This window comes from Dipodomys spectabilis, unplaced genomic scaffold, assembly GCF_019054845.1.
Source record: "Dipodomys spectabilis isolate Male_0828 unplaced genomic scaffold, ASM1905484v1 ptg000274l, whole genome shotgun sequence".
NCBI lineage: Eukaryota > Metazoa > Chordata > Mammalia > Rodentia > Heteromyidae > Dipodomys > Dipodomys spectabilis.
The window spans coordinates 1223644-1240927 of record NW_024870951.1 but is presented as its reverse complement, the minus strand read 5'-3'; the positions used below and the strand labels follow the sequence as shown (position 1 = coordinate 1240927).

General features: G+C 35.5%; 1 pseudogene; it reads right to left on the bottom strand.

The window, feature by feature from the left end:
• Nucleotides 1-2587: 2587 nt before the first annotated feature.
• On the bottom strand, nt 2588-2687 carry LOC122126330 (annotated as a pseudogene).
• Nucleotides 2688-17284: the final 14597 nt, after the last annotated feature.

The window sequence follows — 17284 nt, the reverse complement described above, 5'->3', positions numbered from 1 at the left end:
TTTCTTATTAGCTAGGATTAAAAACAAAAGCCACCATGTGGCTTCTTTTTCCTCTATAGTTATTAATGCACATACTTAGATAGTAATTTAAAACTGAGTGTATAGAAACAAGATGTATAGTGATGATATTGTCCTGTCAGAAATTCATGGTAGTAAATTTCTTCTTAAGGCCCTAAACAAAAAATACCATGATATAATATAAGAGGACTCACTATTGAACATATGAGGTATAAGAGCTTTCTAATAGGTCCATTATTTATTGTTGCCCAACATTAGGGAAAAGTATAACGCAGTAATAAAATAGAAGTCCTTTGTATGACTACTTAAATTTCTTGTTTTTGTAAAGACACACATTTTCATCTAAAATAAGTAGGCCTGTCTATTGTCTTCATGTGATTTTGATGATTGAAGGTGCTTAATGAGAAGTCAAAATGTATTAGTAGTTCTTTGCTATCAATTAAATCTCACTTTTTCTTCCTGGAGAATATAATGATTAAAGCAATAATTCAGAATCAGCAAGCAATAGTTCAGAATCACGCTTCCAGTGCAAGTGGATCACCAGTAAGTAATCCTCAATACAATTTTCCACAAAGTTTTGTTACAGATACAATCGGCCTTCTTTCTCTAGCTGTTTTTCTAGAATAGACACATTCGTTCATTGTACAGGAAAAGTGTGATTTAACTGATTTGTCAGATCTGTTACTAGAATTGTCAAGGATTTATATTCTTGTCTGTAATTTAGTCAAAGCTATGTATCTTTGGGTAGGCTACTAAAATGTATTTACTAATTTCAAGTAAATACATAAATTCTATTTCCATCTCTTTTTTAAAAATAAAATTGTTTCCTCTATAAATTGATCAGAGGCATGGATGGAATTTGTGGCTAGCTAGGTCATTGTACATCTTTCTCTTCCTCTCTCTTTTTCATGGTTCTCATAGATAATATGATTGCTCCATAATTATCTTAATTTATTTTGCTTTTATATTTTTGCTTGCATCATTTCACTTTCTGCTCTGCCATTATCCCAATCATTTTCATAGAAAGCATTATTTCCTATTTTCTCATTCCTAGAATAAGCTGCACATGAAGACACCACTGGTCATCATTTTCAGCCTATAACTTTGAATATAGAGGAAAATCCTTCTCTTTTCTCTATCAATTCCCTATTCACCAGTGAGAATAATTTAGAATAGAAAACATGGAAAAAGAGAAAACAAATCATGGTGAAAAAACAGAAGCAGAAAATTCATTGGATTTTTCTGACCAGTTCAACCAATGTGAATTATTGGGGAAATACATAGGCACCTCATTCCCAGTGGTACTCAAAGTCACTGGTTAGGCAATTCTGATGAAGACAAGGAACAAGATGAAAAAGTGAGGAATGGTATCATTTGCAAGAAAAAAGATGGAGAAGGATCCAAGCAAATTTCTTCGTTGGGCTGCCGAAAATACTCAGCTTACTACAGTGTAGACACTACTTTCCAAAAAGGCCACTCATGTGAATATTAGGAATGAGGATGAGTATACCCCACTTCATTGGCAAGCCTACAATGGACACTTAGACATTGTCCATGAGTTGGTGGCTCGAGGCAGATATTCATGAAATAATTGTCGATGGCCGGACACCCCTGCACAGTGCTTATACATGGAATAATACCAGAATTGCTTCTTTTTTACTTCATCATGATGCAGATACCAATGTCCAAACTAAATGCCTCTTGACCCCCTTGCATCTTGCTGCGGGGAATAGAGGTAAAAAAAATATGCTGGATTGCCTTCTGTTGAACCATTTTATCAAACCAGGTCTGAAGAACAACTTGGAAGAAACTGCATTTGATATTGCAAAAAGAATAATATGTATCACTACATCTTTGAAGTTGTGGAAGGCTGTTGAAATTGTTCTCATATGTTGTAATGGTTCGGTTAAGTTTCTTAAATTTCAAAAATGATGGTCCATCTTTGTGTCCTTCCAAAATATTCTCACAATACAAAGTAACAGCAATATCTTACTGTAAAAATTCATGGATTCCATGGTATTCTTCCAAGTGAATTGCCTGACTTTGATATCAAAATGTATTCAAGACTTGTTTGTATATATCTATAATGATTTCTGCAGAGTTTGTGATTTTTTAAAATCAGAAATAAGTTTAACTTACCTGTTGAAATGAGTAGTAAAGAAACTAAAAATATTTCTTGTACTTGTCTGAAAAAGTTTATTTTAAAATAGTCTGTATTCTGTTTGTATAATGTCCAAAATCTATTTCATTCTCTCCAAATATAATACTTTGAATTCTACATTGATTTATAATATATAGGTTCATTAATAAATGTGTCCTTTCAGATTGCATTCCATATAGAAACAGTTTAAGATTCCGTTTTTCCTAGGTCCTTATAGTATTTTATTTCTTTGGGATAAAATGACAATGTTATCTAATTTCAAATGTTTTGTAAAGGTTACGCTATGTAAAGGCCTTTCTAAGATGAAGAGTTAATACACTGAAGACAAACTTTTAATTCTATGAACTAAATGTATTCTTTCACTTGTATCTTTGTAATCAACTTTTTAATAACTGTTTTTCATTTCTTGAATCCGAAGAATACTTCACAAATTTCCATATCATCCTTGTGGAAGTGCCATGTAATTCTCTGTATTGTTGCAATTTGGGTAGATGTGCTGCTGAAGCATATAGTATCTTGTAAATTTAAGTAGTTAATGATGCAATCTTAATATAGGCATATATCTTTCGTTGCCTATTTGTAACAAGGAAACCTTATTGTTCCTAGCAATGCTATTGATCTTATTTCCCTAAAATTCTGTGTAGAGTGGGGAAAAATGTATATTGTTTAATCAATTGCTCACATTTCAAACTTTTTTGTCAATGACTATTTTAAGTCTTTTTCATTTTAAACCTGATCATACTTTGAAGCCTTTATAGCTAGGTCCAAAGGTGATGGCTTTTTCAAGTACTTATTTGTCCAACTGAGTTAGATTTGTGGAGCTAAGGGATTCAAAGTAAGCTTTGCTCAAGAGCTACTTCTAAACTTGTGCAGCTTAAAATGTCCCAAATGAGGTCTTACTGGCACAAATGTCTCCCTGACCCTTTCCCATTCTTCCATGTAAGAACAGACACACCAGAGTATCTTACCCTGACAGCAAAGATTGTCTTACTGCAACAAAATTAATCTTAGTTACAAGGGATCATAGAGAGATGAACAGTTCAGACAGCACTGTTCAGACTAGAAGGTATTTTATCAAAATATAATTGTTTATTATACCTATCATTTCAAAAGTAGCTAAAGCCAAGAAGGTGAAAAATCATTCATATGCATGATTACCTAAAGTCCTGGTCTGTCTACCTTCAAGCCAGGCAGGAACTTACACTACAGCATTTACATCACCAAATATTTCCATAGCTGCAGGAGAAGTCCATATATTTCTCCTCGATTTTAGGCCTTAAATTGGTAATATTTTTATCACATTGTTTCCTCTTGCCTCCAGTCTGTAAATCTACAAATGGTAAATCTTTAGGCCTAACCCTACCAAACACTGAGGTAGAGATAATGGAATAAAACTTTAAAACAGAGTTGCCGTTGATATCCTAACAACAACAGAACAATGCAAAACATGTGCCTTTTTATTATATTACATATACTTATATAATTTATACCTATATGTGCTGATTTTATATTTTACACAGTGAAACTTACTAGAATCAGTTGATAATTTGAGAAATAAATTTATATTTATTTATTCCAATAAATACAATTGGAATATAAATAATTAGGTTTAGAGTATATATTAGAATATAAAAGTATCAATGCAATGTCTTTTGGGATACCTTCTAAATATTCTTGGTCATCTTAATTCACATGGTAAAAAAACAATGTTGTTTTCCTCTAATCTATAAGGAATTTTACACTGCTGCTCTGTTTATTGTTTAACTCTCTGGTCCCAAACTATTTTTGAATCATATTTTTGAACCCAAATTTTGCTGATGTTATTTCGAAAAAGTATTATTCTTTTGCAGGACCCAGGGTTCCTAGTATCCCAGGTCCCAGTTATCCACATCATCAGATAAGAAGGGCAAGACGTCTCACCTAGGCCCATGCAATATGCCATCAGAAAGTAATTGAAGACCCATTTCAAATTCTCATTTCCTATAATATTTCAGGTCCTCAATTCCTTGAGACATAGGAATTAGCAGTAAGCAATTGTGAAATGCAAGGCAACATAAAGATGAGATAAAAAAATTCTGAGAGAAAGTACTGTAATTCAAATTTCCAATTTACAGATGACCAGCCCATATGAGTGAGCAAGATCACAAATTTCACAAGATTACTTTTAATACCTCTCTCCTAACGATTAATGAAATATTTCAGTCCAGCATATGTAGGCCAAAAAAATAGTTCCTGTAATGATAGATCCATAATTGGTCAACCAAGGCCAGAAAATTTTGACTTCGAGGTCAAATATAATTCAGAAAAAACATTAATTGAGAAGATCCTTAGTGCTTCAAAACACTGGTACTTCAGTAAAACTTGGTTCTGTAGTATAAAAATGTTGTCATTCTCAATCCAATGATAACCTACATTTAATCTCCTGAAAGTATACTCCTTTTCAAATAAACTTTTTAAAATCACATTCGCCAAAATAACATTTGACAAGTAGATGATACTTAGTGACATTAAAAGTTTTTCAAGTGGAGGGAGCAATTTACAATAGAGTGGATTTATTTACCCAGCACTAATGTCAAATAGTTTCAACCATTCATTAAAGTGTAGAAATAATACCACCCACCCTTTGTGTTGTTCAGTAGGTGCCTTGCAGAAATGTGTTAAATAGATCAGCCTCCCATGTTTCAAATCCAAACATTAGCTAATAAAGTAAATTTCATCACATAATGAGGTACATTTTAAAAAGTCACAAATAGTTGCCTTATCATATGTTGTTTTATGTTTTCCCTGTCTGTCTAACATAGTAAAAACTATGACTTGAAGTCTTGAATATGGGTACTCATCAGAGATGTGACAAACATAAAATCTGTCTTCTATATCTATCATATTTCTCTATAGTAGTAATTATTATTTTTCTTTTTTTCCAAAACATATAGGTAGCAGAAAATACTATCCCATGTAAAATAAAATAATCACAAACCATTGTACAAAGGCATTTATAAAAATTGGTAGTTAGGAATACATTCTAAGCCATTTTTAAACTTTCTTGTTGACTAAAGATTCACGTCTCCAGACTTGCGAATTTTTATTGCAGATGAATGAATTATGGAAATAGAAGTTGACATAAGTTCAAGTATTTGCAGGATTGAAACTCCATGGAATGTGTATAAACCTTTAAAAATATTAACAGACATTTTAAGAGAATGACTATCTGGAAGATGAAACCAGAGAAGAATATTAGTAAAGACATAGAATGAATGAAAAATGGAACAAGGGCCAAGCACAGCTAGAATACTCAATGTACACATGTGATAAAGGAAGTAGTAAATCGGAAATAAATCTTGGAGAAGGGGTTGGTTCAGAATGATAGAAGGAGTAACTCTGATCCAGGAGCATTGGACAATTAGATGGACATATTTAATTGTAACATACTTGCACAAGCTTTTGAAATGCAGCTTAAAAACACAACAAAAAAAATCACACAAAAATTACAACCAAACAGCAATCTCTAGGAGTTTGAATATAACCTCTCAAAATTTTAAGCAGTTAATGAAGGCAGTCTTGGGAAAGCAAAAAAAAAAAACTGTTCAAAGAGGGCAGTACGGGGTAGGGGAGAATTTTGAACAGATTTAAATAGATTGTCTAAGGTTATAAATCACCTACATTTGCTGCAAATATTTTCTTCTTCGAGTTCTCTTTGTCTGAACTGGATCCTCCAATCCTGAACCGCATTGATAGCTTGTGAAGATAGAATGATAGAAACAAGATCAAGAACCCATTACTCCACTGGAGAAAAAACAATCCTCTGTTTTCTCGCATATCTCTTCTCTTCATTACTATATTTTCATAATTTTAAGTCAAGTGATTTTGAATTATATCTTTCCTTCTTTTTTCTGGCAAAGTAATTGGTCAAAGTAATTCACTAAATATTATCTGCCATTTTTTTCTATCAATCTGTTTACTTGTCCAAGCGAGTACATTAAACTTCCCCCTTGCATTTGGTTGCCACGAAAACCCAACATCTATGATAATGAGGACAAACTCTAATGTAAAACTTTGTCTTCAAAAAACCAGTCCAAGAAGCTGTGATCACAAATATTTAGGATTCTTTTTCCTTTACCTTGAAATTCTTCTTGTGTCTAAAGTGCCCACAAAAATAAATACTCCACCACTTTTTGCTTCAATCACTTCTAACCTCAAAGATGTATTTTGCTAACAATATGCTTAGAGGAAACAAAAAAAAATACTCCACTTTTATCTTCTCTCTTAATATTCTCCTTAGATACCATATCAGAAACAGTGAAGTTATTCTTTGGAAAATTATTTCAATAGATTATTTTTTGTCTTCATTTTGCATTTGCTCAACAAGTTGTATGGAGAAGAACAGAGTTAAATCACCCATTTCTTGGATGACAGTGTCTGTTACAAAGGACAATGCTTCTATGTCCTACTTCTATGTCCTCTTCTTAGCTCTTGTGTGATTTCCAATTAATCACAGATTATTAGCTTCAAGTCTAGTGAAGCTGAAGGAGTATAAGGCCTCCCCCACTGCTACATCTTCATGGTTTCGCTTTTAAAACTCTTTTATTTGGATGTGGAATTTATTTCCATGTCTTCGTTCAATCTATTCCACATTGTAGTGAGGCAAATACGCTCTGTAAAATCACTTTAGGTAGCAAAAATATTATGACAATCTATATCAAAAAGTTTTGGCTTCTTTCCACTGCTTAGGCCAATACACTGAGCTACGGCTTCTAAGACCACGTTTTCTTACCTTTTCAATTTGCTCAATTCTTTTCTGATCCCAAAACTTTTTTGCCGAATGTAATAAGAGAAGTCCTCACTATCTCATGTTAATAAGGATATTATGTTTTTATGAGATACTTAGAAATATGAAATCATTGGTTTGAAGTATCCAATCAGATTTTTTTCTCTTTTTCAGTATTTCACATGCAAAGGCATTTTGGAAAATATTACAAACAGAAAAATGTATACCCAATACCTTCTTTCATTGTGGAGGGCACTTTCTCCCTAAATATTTGGACCCAAATTATCTTTTTCAGAGAATTACTGTTTGATAATTAACGGTCAATGCACAAATTTTGATATCTTATTTTTTAAAGAAGTTTGAATTTAAATTACACTACAACATTGTTTCACATATTAAGAGTATATTTCCTGGGTAAGGACAATTCTCAAGGAAACGTACAGGATTGATAGCAAGGTTTCTGAGGTTTGTTTGTTTAATGTAAAAATGAGCCATCTTTACCCACATTGCTCCCTCTCAGTTAAGTCTCCATGGATTTCTTTGCATGAAAGCCTTTTTTCCCAGGCAATTTTAAATTTTCTTCATAGGCTATGTTGTTAAAAACTTTGAACAATTAAAATTTACCTGTCATAATTTTAAAACATTTTTGAAATTCCTTTATCAGAATCGCGAATTCACCAATGCTAATTCCAACTTTACCATCAATAACAGTTAAAATGTTGTTTTCATGACATAGTGTCCATGAAACTATTATTTTCCAGTGGCTTTGTTATGCATATATATGTCCATGTAAGCTGATGCTGAGCAAAATGAACTCCAAGATATGGAAACAGAGATTTTTATTTACAATTGTTGTTTTTAATGTACTATGTAACTTCTATTTTCTTTGACCAAGGACAAACCAATTTAATAGCAATACTCACAAAATAATATGTTGGAAATGTACATTACAACTTGTGAGGAGTATTGGGGTGAAGGAAATTTATGAGAAAAATGAGAGAGGGGGTAACAAGTTTGAAAAGACATGTATTCAGTACCTTACAATTACTGTAACCACACTGTACATCACTTTGCTAATAAAAAATTTAAAAAATAAGCTGCATGAAATAAATATCATGGATTAGTATAATAAATATTATTCTTTATGTAATAACTTTTTAAAAATCAATACTAGCTGGCATCTAATTTGAATTAATTATCCCTTTTTAATCAGAGGATCATCAACTTGAATGTTATCCAACTTGACAATATTTTCACAATATACTTGCCTATATTTTCAAAAAAGAATAAATATAGTACTTTCTCATGCTAAAACTGATAACAGATTAATTCTGGTGAAACCCATAACTTTTAAAAGTAAATAAGTTGTTAAGAAGACAGGATATATGTGTTCTTCAAATTCCTATGACTAATAACTACTCATTTTCAAATTCTGAACATTCCATATCTGAGAGATTGAAAACAGTACGTGTTTGCATGTTATATAATTCTGCAATAGATGCAGTTTCCAATGGGGTGATACAGATTGAGAAGTCAACAGAAAAATAGCCACATTCTGGTAGAGGATAAAACTATGAAACATCTGTAATAATTAATTCTTTAAGAGTAAGCAATTGTTTATCAAAGTAAGCTATTATTTCTATGACCATCAATCCCAAGATTTATCTCATAAAGTCATCCTAGCCCAACAGTTTCCAACTTGTATGGTGCACCTCAAAATTCCCTTAATTCACATCACAAATAGCTTATCTCTATTGTGAAATAATACTACACCTCTGTGTGATGCCCTCCTTGTTCTGGAAAGAACACCTCAATAAAGTGGGTTCCATAAATTTTACTCCCAGTGGTATTCTTGACATCAGAACACTTGTAAATATTATTTATATTTTATAATTTTTTAACTATCATAGATATTCAGGATGCTAAGATGGGAAGATTACAGTTGAAAGTCAACCCAAGCAGGAAGGTTCCTTAGATTCTTATCTCCTATAAACTTCTCAGAAAACGCCAGACACAGGTGGCACTGAGGTTGAAGTGGTAGGGCACAAGCCTTGAGCAAAAACATGCTCAGAGACAGTGTCCAGGCCCAGAGTTCAAGCCCTAGGACAAACCAATAAAACAAAACAAAAATAAAAACAAACCTCAAAGCAAGCATTTTTCGCATTGTATAAAGAGGCACGTAATTAAGGAAATTGCTTCCTGTGTTACATATATGTAGAAGAAAGAATATGTCACACAATTATTCTCTTCATACCATGTTATACCAAAGATTCAAAATATGCTATTTTTCTTAATTTATAAATTAATTTCATCCATTTGTTGGCAACTCTGTCTATATTATTCACATTATCATTTTATTTATGAACTGATGGAATTATCTCTTAAATAACTTTTAATTATAACTCTTTTGAAAGAATCTTCTAGGCAAATAGAATGTTAGAATCATTTGTGAGTTTTTCAATTAAACACTCTACTTAAAAATAATTTTGTAGTATCATATAGAATATGAAATTACAAACAAAACCAAAATATTTATTTTAAATCTACGTTCTAATTTAGCAAAATCTACATAGTCTTACATTAGATGAACTTTGCTTTTTCTCCAGGGATACCCTTTTGTAATCCTTCATCCTTTCTTTGGAATCCAAAAGAATGATGATTATTTACTTTTGCAAATTTTGGATGGGAATCATGAGCCATTTTGCATCTAGGAATGTTCTGTAAAGAAGAGAGCATTTAAAACACAACTGAATATTATATATGTGTTGCATTTCAATAGGAAACTTGACTTCTCAAACCATAATGACAAAATTAGCCCAAACTTCCAACTGTGTATTCCTTTCTTGACTGGTTTGCTTTATTAAGACAAAATTATACTACCTGGTCCAGAGAAGGTATCACTACATAATTCCAATCTCTAATCTGCTAGAATTCTAGGCTTGTATCACATTGCCCTGCCTAGTTGGTTGATTTATTTAATCTAGGTAGAGACTAGCAATTCTAAACTTCTCCAGTGATGTTATCCACCAAAGTGACTGCTCAGACTGTTTATCTACTATTTTCAAAGATTTTCTAACATTTCACACAGGATATGAACATTTTCAGATGCACCTGAACGGGTCTCTGATTCATTCCTCCATGGATCTGATCCCTTGAATTATGATTACTTGACTCTCTTACTATATCTCGTCCCTACCTACGTAATATTCTCAAACTTTTTGAAGAATTTCACTTAAGACTTTCTAAATAAAAAATTATCACTTGATTCTATTCTTACTCAGGACATATTTTCTATTGTTTTCTAACTTTTCTACATATTCTGAGAGTTGTTTCATTTGTGTGTGCACATGTAAGTGCCTCTGTGTGTATGTGTATATTTGTATACATGTATGCAAAAGTGTCAAGCTCTTATTCATCAATCTTGCTCATCAATCTTGTTCATGACTGGTATTCCATCACCTGAGCCATTCTTCCAATTCAGCTTTTGGCTGCTTAATTATAGGTAGTGTCACAAAGATTGTTCTGCCCAGGCTGTATGCAAACTGAAATTCCCAGACTCCTTTACATTCTTAGGTTTTATTTTTCTAGGAGTATCAACTTTTAAACTAAAAACATTTTTGTGAATGTAAAGTCTAAGCTGTAGCCCAGATTTTTAACTCAAGAATTGATATAAAGATAGATGAACATACACATTACATATGCTGAGTGTACATTGTTAGAAATGTGATCTTAAGCTGGGTGGCAGTGAGATCTGAGGATTGAGGTTCAAAGCCAGACTGGGTAGGAATGTCCTGGAGACTACTTTCTCGAATTAACTACCAGAAAACTGGAAGTGACACTATGGCTCACGTGGTAGAATATTAGCCTTGAGCCAAATAGCAGAGGGACAGTGCCCAGGCCGAGTTCAAATGTCAGAACCACCACCAACAAAATATATAAGTAAAGAAAAATAAATGTCAGCCACCGGTTCATTGCTAATATAATCCTTGCTCTCTCAAGATGGACATTTTTTTTCCTAGTTAAATTCATGCTCTTATATCTGACCTTTATTGGGGAAGAATTATTCTTCCATTCTACTTTTAACAAATTTGCATGATTAGCAAGCATTATTTAGAAAGGGAGTGGCCTCATACTTCATGGTCCACGTAGGAGTAATACTTTCTCTATATCACTCCCGTAAATCTACATACTGGACTTGGAATTATTGTTTCAATGTTGTCTTATTTGTAGAGTCTTCTATAGTGTATTGAACCCTTATACTTAAACACAAAACTTCTCTTTCTCCTATTATTGCTATTGTTTCTCTTACTGTTAACTCATGTGCACTTGGGAAATAATGCATAGCACCTACACTCACAAAAGAATGATTTGAGAACCTTCTTCCTATTTCAAATTTGCCTTAATTTACTGAGAACTTTAAAGTTTGAACTCAATGTACTCATGGATAATATATTTATAAGCAATATAAATTTCATATTTTCTCTTTAGTAACTTGTCTCTGAAACATGTGTTACCTCAGGTCCAAAGATATCCTTGTGTTATTTCAGTGAAGAAAGAAAACATTCATTATACCTCAAGCAGCACAATTGATTGTTACTGGAAGTAACTGTTACTGGATGTGGACACTGATCCCAGGAGAGGAATTGAAAATAGAGGAATGACAAAATTCAAGTTAACTTGTGCTTTCCTTTTTATTGTACAAGAAAAATATCCCAAGGCTTGAAGGAATCTCTGTCCCTGACTTGTTCAAGTGTGTTCTTTACTTATATGAAACTTTTCTGTAAACTTCTAGTTTAGAATATTACCAAAAGAAATAATATGCCATTTGAAGGCCAACATAGAACAAAAGGAAATAACGTTGTTTTAAAAGTGTTCTACTGCAAAGAAACAAAGTCATGGAGGTTTTAAAGTGTATTATGGATGGATATTTGAACCCTGAGATGATTCGCTTGTTGCAGGAGTCAGTTATCAATTCCTTTAGTCTGGTCCTGATTTCTCCATAGCAATAAGGATTCCAAAAAAGCAGGATCCAGTGAGCATGATCAGCAAAAGGAACCTCTTCTCAGACTAGTACTCCTTTAAGGAGGGTCTCAAAGAAATATGTGGAGTTTTTTGCTTGTTTGTTTACTTTGTGTTGGTTCTGGGGCTTGAAGCCAGAGGCTGAACCCTGTCCCTTAAAAATTGTCTTTCCTGTCCACCTGCCCTCAAAGCTAGTACTCTACTGCTCGAACCAAAACTTTTTGGTGCTAATTAGTGATAGAGTTTGGCAGAGTCTTCTGCCTGGGTTGGCTTTGAACTAAAATATTAAGAAAGCTAAGTGACATCAACTGCATCGACTTCTCTTTTGAAACAAGAAATATTAAATGAAGTTTATTATAAAGCTAATATTTGACAGTTTTTAAAAGAAGAAAATGTCCAGCAAAGAAGCCATAACCTCAATAACTCAGCAAAAGTAGGTTCACTGAATAATTTTGGAATTATTTTTTCTGCTTGGGAAGATTATTGACATTTTCGTTCCTTTTGGGAAAACTTAAAGTCATATTTTCACTTATTTTATTGGTCGTGGGGCTTGATCTCTGATCCTGGGCATTGTCCCTCAGCTCTTCAGGTCAAGTTGAGTACTTTGCTACTTTAGCTACAACACCACTTCTGGGTTTCTGGTGGTTAAATGAAGATAATGATCTCTTGGTCTTCCCTAACCAGGCTTGCTTTTTTGAACCACAATACTCTGGTCTCAATTTACTGAGTAGATAGGATTACAGGTGTGAACAACCAGGAGCCAGCTCATATTTGCATTTATGTGCACTGAATGACACTAGCCAAAGAATGGAAATTTGAATCAAATGATGACATTGAAGCTTTTCAGAAACATTGAGGTTGCAATAAATATGTCCTCCTTTTCCACGTTGTTACATTAATGACTCATGAGCCATCTGCATAGATGCATTTAGTATCAGGAAATGTTCATAGAGAAATATAGAAAGAGAGATTTTTAGAAAGCAAATGAGATCAGATATGAAAGAACAGCACAGAAGCAGATACATTTATCTCACAGAGATTAAGAACTAGCCTAAAAGACTTAAAATGCTAAAGGCAATGAGGAGTAAGCCTAGTTGATAACTAGGACTTCAATAACCAAAAATGGTTCTCTAGAAGAGTTTCTGGTATACCTTAGTTACTATCATTTATTCCTTGCATCTGAAGTTATTCCTCCTCTTCTGTTACAACTGTTACTTAGCCTCTACCTTTTTGGTGTCATGACTGACCAAAAAGTTTTCAAATCTCACTTAGACTACTCTTCTCTTTGTGATTAGCAGTGACCACACAAAATCTTAGAGTCTTTGAATTTCCAGAGTTAATCTTCACCTGACATCTAAGCACATTCCTGGCATTAATTGCTGTGACCTAATGAACAAAACATTTTTTTTTCAACACAGTATCCTAATATAAGTAAAGTACATGACTTAGGGACTATTGTCAGGTGTCAGTATGGAAGGAGCAATTTTATATTCCAAGTATGGGTTCTAACCAAATGTATTTTGTTGTGTTTTGTTTTCTTTTTGCCAGCCCAGGGGCTTAAACTCAGGGCTAGGGAATTATTCCTGAGCTTTTTTTCTCTCTCTGAAGGCTAGCACTCTACCACTTGAGTCATAGCACCACTTTCAGTTTTTTTCTGTTTATGTGATATGAGGAACTGAACCCAGGGTTTTATGCATTCTAGGCAATCACTGTAACATGAAGCCACATTCCCAGAGCCCTAAATGACTTTCTTAAGTTGACATTATATTTTCATTCTGTAACTATGTATCATAATTTTGGCCAGGTGCTATAAAATGATGTAGAAACAATACAATACAATAAGTCCAGTAAGGGTGGATGGACAATGAATAACCCTTAAATTCTAGCCAGGGCACAGAGGGGCTTACCTCATGGAGCTGTTTCAACAGGCTGAATGAGACAGCTCCTGACCCACAGCCAACCTCCAGAAAGAGAGGGCCACTTTGGGTTCCAGCATTATGGGGACTCTGGGTCACTTCCTCCAGCACCCATTCAACCAGTTCCTGTGAGAAAGAGAGAGAATGAAAGTCAGAATTACACAAGTCGGGTGCTGGTGGCTCAGAACTCTAATCCTAACTACACAGGAGGCTGAGATATGAGAATCATGGTTCATAGACAGCCCAGGCAGGAACGATTGTGAGACTCTTATCTCCAAAGATCTACCAGAAATCTGGAAGTGGCACTATGGGCTCAAGTGGTAGAGTGCTAGCCTTGAGCTGAGGAGCTCGGGAACAACAACCAGGCCTAGAGTTCAAGCACCACGACTGACAAGAAGTGGACTTCCCACCACAAGAAGTGGACTGAATGGAACCCATTGTCCTAGGGAACATGGTAGAGAAGTCAGGCCGAGGTCCTGTGAAGTTGAGGTCACAAGAAGGTCACCTGGCTTTTCTGTGCCTTGGTTTCCCCAGCTGAAAAACTCAAGAGAGTGAAGGCTCCCCTCCTTTATGGAGATAGGGGAATGATGAAAGAGAGCCATTCTTTGTTTCATAATCCCACACTTGTTGTACGATTAGTAACAGGCCCCACCTGAGCCCTTTCCAGGTATCTTCCTGTCATATGCTCACAGAATTGCCAGCAGCCAAGAACTTTATCTGTATGCTGCTCCCTCTGTTCCTAGCCATGCTCCAGAGATCCCTCTGTATAAATGTTTCCTCACAACTCACCTGAGGAGACTGAGTTCCCATGGTTGAGGCGCTACACAGAGCTTCACCTGTGGTCAAGAATCGGCTGCTGTGGACTAAGAGTTTGGGTTAATAGATCTAAACTGATGACTGAGCATGGAGTTACATGTCTACCATCCCAACTACAGAGGACCAGGCCTGGTGGATCATACCTGTCACGGATACAAGGACCACTATCCAGCCAATCCTGAGCATATGTTGAGTCTCTACCTCAGAAATGCCCAAGACAGAAAGGTGGCCCCTCAGAGCCAGGGAGAGGAATTAAGCAGGGGCTCATGGTTACCCCAGAGTGGTGTCTGACCCAGGGTGGGGGTGTTGTTGGGGCAGCCACTGGGAGAAGCTGTTGGTGGCTGCTCCAGGTAGCGCGAGCAGCCTAGGTGGTGGCATTATGGACACATGGGCCCAGAGCAGAGGAACAAGGGCAGGGACCAGGTCAGGGCCTTAGGTTGGCTGGCAGCGCACCATTGCCAGAGCTTGAAACCCAGCACCTCAGGAAGGTAGGAAGGGGATTGGGGGGCCAGGGAGTGCATCAATTTCCTACTATACTCCAAAGTCACATTGAGTCTTTTGCTCAGCACGCAGTCAGCTCTAAGTTCCTCAACTGCTGGTAGTGGTGTAAACTAACAGAGGGAACCCTGGTGCTACTGGGCAGCATGGAATGTGGGTGTGGTCACCATTCTTGTATCCCATTGGTCAGAAGGAAACATGAAAGAATGGAGATGTGGCCAGAATCCTGTGATGCAAGCAGCATGGGCAGAGTCAAGATGACAGCGGATCCCCTAGCACTTTTCCCATGGAACTCTGCACAATTCAGTTGGGGACAAGAGGGTGACCTGCTTTAGCTGGATGGCTGCACAGATAGTTGTATATGTTTATTTGTTCCCAGTCCTGACCTTGAACTCAGGATCTGGGCACTGTCTGTGAGCTTTTTTTTGCTCAAGGCTTATACTCCACACAGGAGCCACAGAGCTTCTGGCTTTGTTGACAAAGAATTTGGACAGAGGTCTCAAGGACTTTCCTGCCTAGGGTGACTTTGACCATTTTCCTCCTATCACAGCCTTGTAAGTATCAAGAACTACTTAGAGCTACTGGTGCCTGCCTAATTGGTCTTGCTATTGTTCTTGGACAGACCGGTGAGTTCCCTATCCTTGGGTTGAAGTAGGAGTTGGAGCCCACAGTTCAAGTCCTGGTCCTGCCACCACCTCCAAATGGCAGGAGATCCTAAAAAACTTGTTCCCATCCATATGATTACCAATGGAATGTGATGTATGTCAAGATTGAATGAGCATTTTTTGAATGATTCTAGGATAAAATTATACACAAATATAGGACACTGATTGATTTTAATTAATACTTTATGAAGCATTTAAACAATCACAGTAATAAAATGGAGGCATAATGAAATACCTAAGAATTGGACATCACATAGTATAAAGGTGCCATTTTTTCTGCCAGGACTGTGATTGGAACTCATTGTCTTGGTAACTCTGTTCCACTGTGCGGGAAGGGGAAGCTTGCCCCCTTGAAGTCAAGAAATTCAAGTCTGTTCCTTAGGCCTGAAATCAATCCCCACCTATAGAAAACGTCATATTCATGTACAATTCACATATATGATTTCTATTTATATACATATGTTGACTCCATATTGCATTCAGTGTAGTTATTTTATTTTTTAGTTTTATTCATGTATTGACCATTTATTTTATTGGCTATTATGGCACATAGAACATTGATTACATTGATTACATAGGATATAGGTCTGCATATGTATTCCACTTCATACCTGACACCCAGGACATTCACAGAAAAGGAAAAGATGTGTCACCATCAGTTTCTTACTCCATGATTCATTGTTTGGGAGTGCTGTCATCTGAACTCATGGCCTACAAGGCCAAATTAATGAATGGGTGAGTGTCAACATGCCATCCTGGGGCAAATTGAGCAGACAGGCAATTCCCAGGACCTGATATTGAGTCCCAGTGGTTAACAAAATAAGAACAGATTGACATGAAGATGGCAGCACGCTAATAAATATATAATTTTTAGAGTGCCAGAGATGTCTATACATTAGTCAGTTACATAGACTACATTCCTACCAATTCCTGGGTATTTATTATGCCTCTATATAATTAATGTTATTGTTTTCATCCATATACTATGAATGAAATCAATCAGTGTCCTGAAATTATTGCATTCCTGTAAGTAATAATATTCTTTTAATTCTTTATAAATAATAAATGAAATCAATGAACCTCCTGAAATGATGCTGCCTAATTTTATAGGAGCATGATTCACAATCAACTCATTCAACCATGACATTGATAACATTCCATTGTTATTCTTATGAATAGGAACCAGTTTCTTAGTATCTCTTGCCATTGGTTGGTGTCAGGACAGGGATTCGAAATCAGGGCCTATGTTGCCACGTAGGCCTACGGCTTCCCTGATAGTCTGCCAGCCTTCAGCAATGCAAGGTGAAGTACCTTTTGCAACAGTGTAATTCAGACTCAGGAGGGTCACCGTGCAAAGGAAGAAAATGTAAAAAGGCATTTTTCTTGAGCATTGTTTCTGCAAGACCTAGGTGACTAGGATCTCAGG